This window comes from Hypanus sabinus, chromosome 10 (genome assembly GCF_030144855.1).
Source record: "Hypanus sabinus isolate sHypSab1 chromosome 10, sHypSab1.hap1, whole genome shotgun sequence".
NCBI classification, from domain to species: Eukaryota; Metazoa; Chordata; class Chondrichthyes; order Myliobatiformes; family Dasyatidae; genus Hypanus; species Hypanus sabinus.
Genome location: NC_082715.1, coordinates 42,604,251 through 42,616,355, shown reverse-complemented (window position 1 = coordinate 42,616,355; position 12,105 = coordinate 42,604,251).

Here is a 12,105-nt window from a genome sequence, read left to right as displayed (position 1 = left end):
TGCTAACTGAAGCACAACTTTCATTTAAAAGAGCAGTTGAAATTGCTGTATCAATGAAATCAACAGACAGAGACACAAATGAGTTGCTGTCAAGAATGAAAGTGAGCGTGAACAAAATTGCAATGTCTAAACAGAAATGGGCCTGGCCAAGCAAATTATGTTACTGTGGAGGCAGAGGCTCACATACATCAGATCAATATTGGTCCAAAGATAAAAATGCAGAAAATGTAACAAAACAGGACAAATACAAAAGCATGTTGGGCAGCCAAAAACAACAATAACTGCACAGGGAAGAGAAAAAGATAAAAAGTCAAGTTATAGTTTCAAAAAGAGCACTAATCTGTATGTGGTTCATGAATAATTGATAATAATGAGAGTGACACAGGACTGGGTATACTTGAAGTGTATAACATGAAAACTAACAAGAGGCAAGCAATATGGCTTACTCCACAGTGAATGGTAAATTAATAAAAAATTAATTGGACACTGGCTCAGCTGTTTGAGTCATTCCAGAAAATGAGTTTGAACATCATTTAAAAGATACCAAATCAAAGCCTGCAGATATCCAATAAGAATTTATACTGGAGAAAATATAACCCTTGTGGGAATGACATTCATAACAGTGAATTACAACAACCAACAAGCCAGTTTGGGCTTGTATGTGGTAAAAACAGGAGGGCCAGCATGGTGAGGACATGATTGGCTGAGACAACTACAACTTGATTGGTGGTCTGTCCATCACTTGCATGCCACATCCACTGCAATAGAGTCAATTGAAAGCAAATTAAGAAAGGTACTGAATGATGCCACAGAAGTGTTAAAGGATGACATTGGAAAGCTCAAACATATTAAGGGTAAAATTACATTAATTGAAAATGCCACACACAAGTTTTGCAACGTCTGCCCAGTTCCTTATACCATCTATGATAAAGTGGCCTGCGAGTTAGATCACATGGAGGCTGAAGGAATTCTTTCCAAGGTTGAGTGGAGCCCCTGGGCAATGCCAATGGTTCTAGTAGCCATGTCTGTCAGGATCTGTGCTGCCTTTAAGGTCAACATAAACCCAGCAGAGAAAGTAGATCAATACCAGGACCAGGATAGAGGATGTCTTGCAAATCCTTCCGGAGGGAAACACTTCAGCAAAGTGGACTTAGTTAAGGCCTACCTGTAGATGGAAATGGAAGAAGAGTCCATAGTGTTTCTCACAACAAACACTCACAAATCATTATGGTAAGCCTATTTTTTGAGTAGCATCTGCTCCTGACCTCTGGCAGAAAGCCATGGATCATGTGGTGCAAGGCTGGCTAGGCACTCAGTGTTACCTGGATGACATCATTGTTACCAGTAAGGATGACAAGGAACATCTCACAAAACTCAAAACACTTGGGTTGAGTTTTCTCCGATCTTGCAAATATTTTGTCAGCATGTGAGGAGACATCATCAGTTAGGTTGATGTATCCTCTGATTGTTTGGCTGAGCTACAAATCTTCAGATTTATCTCAAGATAGTGATAAAAACGTGAGAAATTATGGGCTTAGAGAACGATGCAACAAGTGTGAGTTCTTTAAACCAAGCATCACTTACTGTGGTCACACCATTGATGTCCAAGGCTTACACAAGTGTGCTGAGTAACACTGGTGGATGCCCTAAGACCAAAGGACATGTCACAGTTGTAGTCCTTTTGATGATTTGTCCATTACTACAACAGGGTCCTGCCAAACTTGGCTACTGTGCTCTATCCCTTGAACATTACTACAGATCAGGAAGAACTAGAAATGGACAGTGTGAGGTGGCTTTCAAAAAGGTAAAGGAAATGGCAACATCAGACACTGTACTCACACATTATGATCCGTATGGTTGAGTGAAGCTTGCCTTTCATGCCTCACCTTTTGCTTTAGGTGTAGTCATGTTATATATTATGAGAGATTGAAGTAAACACACCATAGCTTTTGCATCATGTCGCATTACCACTGCAAAGAAAATTATGCACAGATTAACAGAGAGACCTTGAGTCTGGTTTGTGGTGTAAAATATTTCAACCAGTACTTGTATGGCAGAGAGTTTGCCCTTGCTACTGATTATCAACCACTAGTGTCCATTTTCAATCTACGGAAGGGTGTTCCACTAACGGCAGCAGCACAAAGTCAGAGATGGGCTCTGTTTCTGTGGGGACACAATTACAAAATAGAATTCAAGAGAATGACTAATTATGGAAATGCTGATGGATTGTACTGTTTACTTTAGGAGAAGGAAATATCGGAAAAGTTTTTTAGAAAAGGACACTCCTCTTGACCTAATTTGCCTAACGCAAATTGAAGGTCTATCTATTACAGCAGAGATGATCCAAATGGAAACCAGGTCTACATGGACACCCAAAATGGATGGAATGTGCTGCAAGAACTCCAGTTTGCCCATTTTTACCAGTGCTGGGATAAAATACCCTTGACGCATGTTGCCTTCTGTGGGGATTGAGAGTTTATGTACCATCCAAGCTGAGAACTAAAGTGTTGGAGGAGCTACATGCTGGTCGTTCAGACATGGATGGAATGAAAGCATTGGCTTGAAGCTTTGTCTGGTGGCCTGAGATACATCAATCGATCGAACAGCTCACCATGCACTATTCAGATCCATAAGATGTCAAGAACAGTAACTCTTAATCCTTCACAATGGCCTGCATTGTCCTATCAGAGGATTCATGTGGATTTTGCCAGACCATTCGTGGGCACAAATTTCTTGGTAGTAGCAGATGCAGCTACAAAATGGCCAGAAGTGTTTCCATTAGCTTCGATCACAGCCTTGCACAATGTTGATGTGCTGAGAAGCCTCTTCTCAGTACAATTCGTCAGTGACAATGGACAACAGTTTTTATGTGAAATAGTTTTAGTCATTCCTGAAAATGAATGGAATCTGACAACTTGTCACATTCTGCACCCTAGCACCCAGATAAAAATGATTTGGTGGAAAGGCTTGACCAGAGTTTAAACAACGCACTACATTAACACTGAATCAGAAACTCGCCAATTTCCTCCTTGCATGTCGCAATGCAGCACACTGCACAACCAATGCCTCACCAGCTATACTGTTCCTATGTCATCCCTTCTGCTCACACTTGGATCTCCTGAAACCCAGCCTCTGAAGAAGTATGCAATGCAAACAGCTGAGACAATTTGAGAATTCCTCTGAAAAGGAGGTTCGATGATCCACTCCTGGAAAAGCAGTCCTGACAAGGGACTACAGAGATGATCAAAAGTGGGTACTCAAAAAGGTTAAGGACAGAATTGGAGCACTCTCCTCCACAGTGGAGTTTCCATCTAATATGGTATCATCTGGAGATGGGATTTGATCAGTTGAGCAGAGCAGAGGCAATTGTTGGAGAAGAAAGGTGGCCAGAGCTGTCAGAACCACTTCCTGCAGTCTCAGAGTCAACTCTACAACCACCACAGAGGATGTCCGAAAACCTGAGATTGTTTCACAGCCACAAGTCTCACTTGCCAAAGAATGATCCCTCTTATCAGGGAAGATGTCATCCCACAAGAGTAAGAAATCTTCCACAACGATTAAATCTTTAGGCCTGGATGGGACAAATTAAAATATACTGTACTGTGGATGTCTATAGAGTAGATGTATATATAATATATTGTTTATATAGTTGAGATAAATTCCATATTGATTGGAGTCTATAGCTAAGCAAGGTGAAGTGTTGTGTATTTAATATTTCTGTAATATTTTAGTTTTATATATATATGATATATGTATGTATGGCATCTGTTAGTCTCGCGAGACCATGGATCTGCGCCTGGAAAGTCTTCTCCAGGGCACAGGCCTGGGCAAGGTTGTATGGAACCTTGCAGAAGGTCTCCCCTCTCCAAGCCACCGATGTTGTCCAAGGGAAGGGCAAGGACCAATACAGCTTGGCACCAGTATCAATGCAGGAGTTGCTAGAACGAGGTTGAAGACAACATCGGACTGCCTTAGGGACTCCAGCTCCAGATTTGTCCTCAGGGTTTACTCCCGAAGCCATGAGTGGGTACTGCCACAAGGCAGCAGAGGTTTGAAATCAGAGTTTTCCCTCTCTTTGATGGACTGCCTTCCCAGGCTGACATGCTCCATCTACCCAAAGCACTGGCTTTAAGGCGCCAGGACCCGCTTTCGCCCCTTCTCCTGTCAGTAGAAACAGTTCTGCTGTTTAGAGGCTAAGCCACACGAGAAGGCCAGGAGCTGGACTTGGTTGTCAGAGGCTATTTGAGGTGCATGCCATGAGGAGCACTTTTAGGTAGTGGGAGCTTGTGCCCACTAACACTCCTCAGCTTGACAACCTTGGAACCATATATACTGTTTGATAAAGTAGTCTTTGATGTTTATATAACTCATTATGGTTATATGTACAAAGTACATGAATGGCAGACACCATGTGATACATGCCTGCATCACGTAAAGTGAAAAAAAAACTAAGTTAGACTCATGTTCTTGGATCCCTTGTTTTCATTCCAATTCATTTTTACATTTTGGAATAATATTTTCAGCTAAAATTTTGAGGTTTTCTGAGGTTTTATTTGCTATATCTTGAGCTCACTATGTGACCAACTGAAAACATATCTGTGCACCCAGGATTTTTCAATAATCCAGAAGCTGTATGTAGTTTGAATGATGGGTTACATCCTCAGATGTATGGGGAAATAAATAAATGTATGGAGTTATCTTAATCAGAAAACAATGAAATACCGCAGCAGGTTAAAATGCTCCAGTATTCTTCATGCTGATGACAAAATAGTTGTACTTAAAAAATTATTGCAGCTTTCTTGTTACACTTGAGTAATGTGAAATGGATAAAAATTTGTAAAAGTATTAGAGATGATAGGATAGACCATCCAAAGAGTTAACATGAGGAGAATTGGCCATATAGTCACCTTATAGGCGTCTATTTTCTTATTAATTACAATGGTATTCAATTAGTACTACTAATTATAATTCTTGAGATTAATTACTTGTTTTTAATAAGGACTGAAGTTTAGAATTTTGAGGCAAGCCTATTCAACAAATAAGTGTAACAAAGATTTATTGACAAGATGATTTTTATTATCCTGGTACATTGCTACTCATTTCAATTGGGGCAGGCTCTTTGAAGGTACATTAATAAGACCCATGTTTGATGATATGGTTCATATGTAAAGGGAATGGATCGACTATTATTCTTAATCAATTACAGGTCACCTTTGTGTGTTCCTGAACTGGGAAGGGGTGGCCATCCATGCCATGTTCCATCTTAGCTTTAGACTGCAGTCCATTTTGTACATGGTTAAACTTGCCTATGCATGCTTCATCAACCTAAATAAATATCACCTGAAAATATTAATAATATGTCAGGAAGTGTAACTAAACTGGAAAGCTAGGTGTTGAAAGCATGTTGTCAGCAACTGATTCTAATTTTAGACAATTGAAGACTAAAGAAAATTGCTTCATTTGTCACATGTACATAGAGACAGCAAAACATTCAGTGAAATACATTTACTGGATGTATGTTGATAAACTCATTTTGAGACGAAGGAGGCTGCAGATGATAGAATCTGGAGCAATGAACAAGATGCTACAGGTAATCAACAGATTGTGCAGCATCTGTGAGAGTGAACAGTTGATGCTTTGGGTCAAGATCCTTTATCTGCTTTCATCTGGTGCATTCCTCTCAACAGATGTTGACTGACCCGTTGAGATGCCATTGAGGCATCTTGTTTGTTTTTCATCCCAGAAATTAGCCTTGTAAATCTTAACTGTTTAGCCTTAACTTGTTCGGCCAGTACATCCTTTCCTAAAGAAAGGGAACTAAATCAGTACACAACTTTTCAGATGTGGCCTTACCAATGTCCTGTACAATTGTAACAATATTTCTCTAGTTTTAAACACCAACCTTTTTGTAATGAAGACCATTCTTTATTACCTCCTGCACCTGAATGCTAAACTTTTCTGTTGCATGCATAGAATAGCTAGAAATCTTGTATTTCATTCCATCCATTCTAATCCTAGAATAAGTGCGTTCATTATTGACACATACTGGCAAATGTGAATACTCTTTGAAAAACCTTCTGATTATATCATCCAAATAAGTTGTGAAGCTTCATTTAAAACCCAGGAGTAGAAAAAATATAGGGATGAAGTAAATTTTAAAATAACTCTACCCTCTGAGTTGGCAAGCCTTGCCATCCATAGAGTTTGACCTGCATCCCTCAAGTTCAAAACTCCAGTCAGCTGTCAAGCTCCTATCCAAAGGACGATCTTAGTGTCAAAGAAATAAATCTTATTTTTATTAAGCATCAAATGATCAATGGTATTAAATCAAAATTTCTGTTTTTAAAATGTATCTAAAAACCATCAGTCTTATTGATATTAATTTGTCCATTTGGTGTCTCCCTCCATTTAGATCATAAGACCTTAAGTCCATAAGATATAGGAACAGAATTTGGCCATTTGGCCCATTGAGTCTGTTCCACTATTTCATCATGGCTGATCCACTTCCCTCTCAGCCCCAGTCTCCTGCCTTCTCCCCAATCAAGAATCTATCAAACTCTTCCTTAAATGACTTGGCCTCCACGGCCACCTGTGGCAACATGTAATAATCTGCCTTTTGATTTCTCTCATCAAAGTGAAAGAACTCACATTTTTTTCTATTAAACTCCATTTCCATGTTTTCTCTAGTTTACTGAATCGATCTATGATCTGCTGCAAAGTCTCTCTATCCTCATTGCATGTGCCCTCCCATCTAGTCTTCTGTCATTAGCAAGCTTCCAGAAATTATACTCTTTTTCCTCCTCCAAGTTGTTTATATAGAGAGTAAACAGTTGAGGCCAAGAATTGACACTCAACTTGTTATTCTTCCCAGTATGGAAATGTTATGTAATAGTTGGTTTATTATGGTCACATAAACCAATGAACAATGAAAAACCTTATTTTTCATGTTATCCTTACATTATTTCAGAAAATAAGTACATTGGAGTAGAAGAGGGAAAAGCGATAATTCCAAAAGCCAAAAGCACTTATGTCATGCAGTAGCCTTTTATGTGCAGATAACGCACTAGCTAAGTCCATCAGAATCAGAATCAAGTTGAATATCACTGACGTGTGCCAGGAAATTTGTTGTTTTGCAGTGGAATACATAAAAAACAACAAATTACAATAAGAAATATATGTATAAAATAAACATGTAGTGCAAAAAGAGAGCAAAAATAGTGAGGTGGTGTTCGTGGGTCAGTTAATTGTCCATTCAGAAATCTGATGGTGAAGGAGAAGAAGCTGTTCCTAAAACATTGAGTGTGTGTCTTTAGGCTCCTGTACCTCATCTCAGATGGTAAAAATAAGAAGAGGGCATATCATAAATTCTCCATTATTGACTTGGCTTTAGAATCTTGCAAAAATTCTAGCAGATCCCTTTCATAAAACTATGTTTATTTCATGTTATAGCATTAGGTTATACTAAATGGCCAAGCAACTTTGATTTGACTTTTTGACTTTTGTCTTTGCCATTTTCTATTGCCCCACAAGTATGAGTAGGGAATTCTAGGAGTCAGACTCAGCAATGATGAAAGAATGGCAATTTGTTTCCAAGTCAGGATGTGAGGTGGAGGGAAGCATGCAAGTGGAGGTAGTAATCCTAAGTGCTTCAAGGCATTGTCCTTGGTATTAGAGATTTCGGAGTTAGGAGTTGCTGTCAGATTAATCCATAAGACCATAAGACATAGGAGCTGAAATAGGCTACCTGGCCCATTGAGACAGCTCTACCATTCAATCATGGCTGAACCTTTTATTTTATCTCCTCCTCAAACCCTGGTTCCCTGCCTTCTCCCTGGAACCTTTGATGCATGAACCTAACAATCTCTGCCTTAAATCCGTCCAATGACCTGGTCTCCATAGCTGCATATGGCAACAAATTCCATAAATTCACCATCCTTTGGCTGAAGGAATTTTGCTGCATCTCTGTTTTGAAAGGGCACCCTTCTATCCTGAGGCTGTGCCCTCTCATCCTAGACTTTCCCACCATGCGAAACATCCTTCCCACATCTACACTGTCTAGGCTGTTCAACATTCGAAAGGTCTCAGTGAGATCACCCCTCATCCTTCTGAATTCCAGCGACCCAGAGCCATTAACCGTTCCTCGTATGATAACCTTTTCATTGCTGGAATCTACCATGTTCAGTGAACTACCACAGTCTATAATCCAAAATTGGGCTGTCACTTCTTTCTAATAGCATTGCTGTTAAGTAAAGCCAGGCATTGTGCAACACCAGGCTCTGGAGCGCTTCCAACAGTTCTCCCAAACTTCCTGCTGCGACACACAGAAAACTCTCTTTGGAATTTGACATTTGAGAAATAACAGGAACAAGTTCAAATGACTCACAAATCGAGGGTTAAGCAAAATGTCTGAGCCAAAGTGCAGAGACAGTTCAAGAAGTGGTCCGTGCTACTGTGAACTCAAGAGGAAGCACAAAACTGAGGGTTGTGATGAAGAGAAACAAACTGGAACTGAAATAAGATATGAATTGCCAAGCACACTGCATAGGCAAAACAGCAGTTTTAACAGTCACTGTCGACGTTTCGACTAACGTTAGTCCTGACGAAGGGTCTCAGCCTGAAACGTCGACAGCACTTCTCCCTATAGATGCTGCCTGGCCTGCTGTGTTCCACCAGCATTTGTGTTGTTTGTATTTCCAGCATCTGGAGATCTCCTCGTGTTTGAGTTTTAACATTCATATCCCTGGCAGCTGATAAAAAAGATTAATATTCTGTTGTGAGATAATTGTTTCAATGCATTTGCACTGCATAATCCCTCAGAAAATTTGAAATACCTCTCCCCATACCTGAGAGCTTGTATATGATTGGACAATGCCTGCTGAGGGTTGACTTCCCCCAGGGCTACCCACAGTGATATTCAGTTCAAAGCTTCCTATTTCTAAATGGAAAGTTGACTGCTTGAGGTAGGACATCAGACTTCCTATAAGGAATGCACCTGAAAATCTCCAGGCTAAACCAACCCCTCAAAAGCAACAGCTGGTGACATCACTGCACAACTTCTTGCTACGTTGGAATGCCTGCACTTTGAATTTGAGGTGGGCATCAAGACCCACTCTGCACATCAACCAACGCACAGGGGCACAAGATCCAAGATCAGTGACTGTCATACCTAGTCTTACCTGATGGGCCTAAGTCCACATACATCTTTGGACACAGCATATAACCCTGATGGGCATAATAACAGGCTATCACATGAGTACACGACAAATCAGTCTATGTCTGTCACTGTATATTCCTAGGATACAATACAGGGCATACATCGGGTGCAAAACTGTTAGCCATAGAAACACAGAAAATAGGTGCAGGAGTAGGCCATTTGGCCCTTCGAGCCTGCACCATCATTCAGTATCATCATGGCTGATCATCCAACTCAGAACCCTGTACCTGCTTTCTCTCCATACCCCCTGATCCCTTTAGCCACAAGGGCCATATCTAAATTCCTCTTAAGTATAGCCAATGAACAGGCCTCAACTGTTTCCTGTGGCAGAGAATTCCACAGATTCACCACTCTCTGTGTGAAGAAGTTTTTCCTCATCTCGGTCCTAAAAGGCTTCCCCTTTATCCTTAAACTGTGACCCCTTGTTCTGGACTTCCCCAACATCGGAAACAATCTTCCTGCATCTAGCCTGTCCAATCCCTTTTGAATTTTATACATTTCAATAAGATCCCCCCTCAATCTTCTAAATTCCAGTAAGTATAAGCCTAGGCGATCCAGTCTTTCTTCATATGAAAGTCCTGCCATCCCAGGAATCAATCTGGTGAACCTTCTTTGTACTCCCTCTATGGCAAGAATGTCTTTCCTCAGATTAGGGGACCAAAACTGCACACAATATTCTAGGTGTGGTCTCACCAAGGCCTTGTACAACTGCAGTAGGACCTCCCTGCTCCTGTACTCAAATCCTTTTGCTATGAATGCCAACATACCATTTGCCTTTTCCACCTCTTGCTGTAACTGCATGCCCACCTTCAATGACTGGTGTACAATGACACCCAGGTCTCGTTGCATCTCCCCTTTTCCTAATTGGCCACCGTTCAGATAATAATCTGTTTTCCTGTTCTTGCAACCAAAGTGGATAATCTCACATTTATCCATATTAAATTGCATCTGCCATAAATTTGCCCACTCACCTAACCTATCCAAGTCACCGTGCATCCTCTTAGCATCCTCCTCACAGATAACACCGCCGCCCAGCTTCGTGTCATCTGCAAACTTGGAGATGCTGCATTTAATTCCCTCGTCTAAATCATTAATATATATTGTCAACAACTGGGGTCCCAGCACTGAGCCTCGCGGTACCCCACTAGTCACCGCCTGCCAATCTGAAAAGGTCCTGTTTACTCCCACTCTTTGCTTCCTGTCTGCCAACCAATTCTCTATCCACATCAATACCATACCCCCAATACCATGTGCTTTAAGTTTGCACACTAATCTCCTGTGTGGGACCTTGTCAAAAGCCTTTTCAAAATCTAAATATACCACATCCACTGGCTTTCCCCTATCCACTCTTCTAGTTACATCTTCAAAAATTCTATAAAATTTGTCAGGCATGATTTTCCTTTCACAAATCCCTGCAGACTTTGTCCGATGATTTCACCTCTTTCCAAATGTGCTGTTATCACATCTTTGATAACCGACTCTAGCATTTTCCCCACCACCGACATCAGACTAACCGGTCTATAATTCCCTGGTTTCTCTCTCCCTCCTTTTTTAAAAAGTGAGGTTACATTAGTCACCCTCCAATCCTCAGGAACTAATCCAGAATCTAAGGAGTTTTGAAAAATTATCACTAATGCATCCACTATTTCTTGGGCTACTTCATTACGCACTCTGGGATGCAGACCATCTGGCCCTGGGGATTTATCTGCCTTTAATCCCTTCAATTTACCTAACACCACTTCCCTACTAACATGTATTTCCCTCAGTTCCTCCATCTCACTAGATCCTTGGTCTCTTACTATTTCTGGAAGATTATTTATGTCCTCCTTAGTGAAGACAAAACCAAAGTAGTTATTCAATTGATCTGCCATGACTTTTTTCCCTATGATCAATTCACCTGTTTCTGACTGTAAAGGACCTACGTAGGTCAGTCACTGGTGAGTACAAATCTATCACTTAATAATCCCAAGTTAATGTACTGGCAGTACCTATTAGTCACTTTATAGCACTAAACTATGGTATTATGGCATTGTGTAACACTTACAATGTTATACAATGATATCCTACATCAAGCAACTCCTTGAAAGAGTGAATAGAGTAAATATTGAGAGCGGACAGAAAGAAAACGAACCCTTTTTCCCACTATGGAGAAAAGAAGCTGTTTACTCCATGAAAAAAGATTTAGCAACTTTCTTTAAAAAAAAACACATGTACGTTTTATTCCTGAATGCCCTGGAGTGTTGCTTTGAGTTTACTTCGCTAGGAGGATGGTGTTGCTTAAATGGAAGGATGTTGCTCCACCTACTCATGCTCAATGGTTACGTGATGTTATGTCATGCTCAAATTTAGAGAAGCTCCGTTGTTCAATTTCTGATTCTAACCAAGATTTTCAAACATTGTGGGGACCATTTCTGAACTACTTTCAAAACCTTTGATTTGGCGTTAAAGTACAGATGTTGGCTAATAACATAAATCACTATATGATAAGGATTTTTTTCCAAATCCACTTCCAAACAGCTTCAACTTTGGTAGTGGATTTAGATCCTTTTGTTATAATGTAATTATTACAATTTAATTAATATATGTGTTTGATTACGAATATAGGGTACTGCGATTGCAAGTGTGATTTAAATATAATGTATTCGGTACTATTCTATCATTTTTGATTCATAATATATATCCTCATGTACTCTGTATTCTTCTATGTGAAAATTAATAAAAATATTGAAAACAGAGTTTACTTCTGAGTAAAGAAATTCCTCCTCATCTCTATTCTGAAGGGATGTCTTTCTATTCTAATGCTATGCAATCTGGCCCTAAACACTCCCACTAATGGAAACATCCTCTCCACGTACACTCTTTCTTCATTATTCAACAATTGGTAGGTTTCA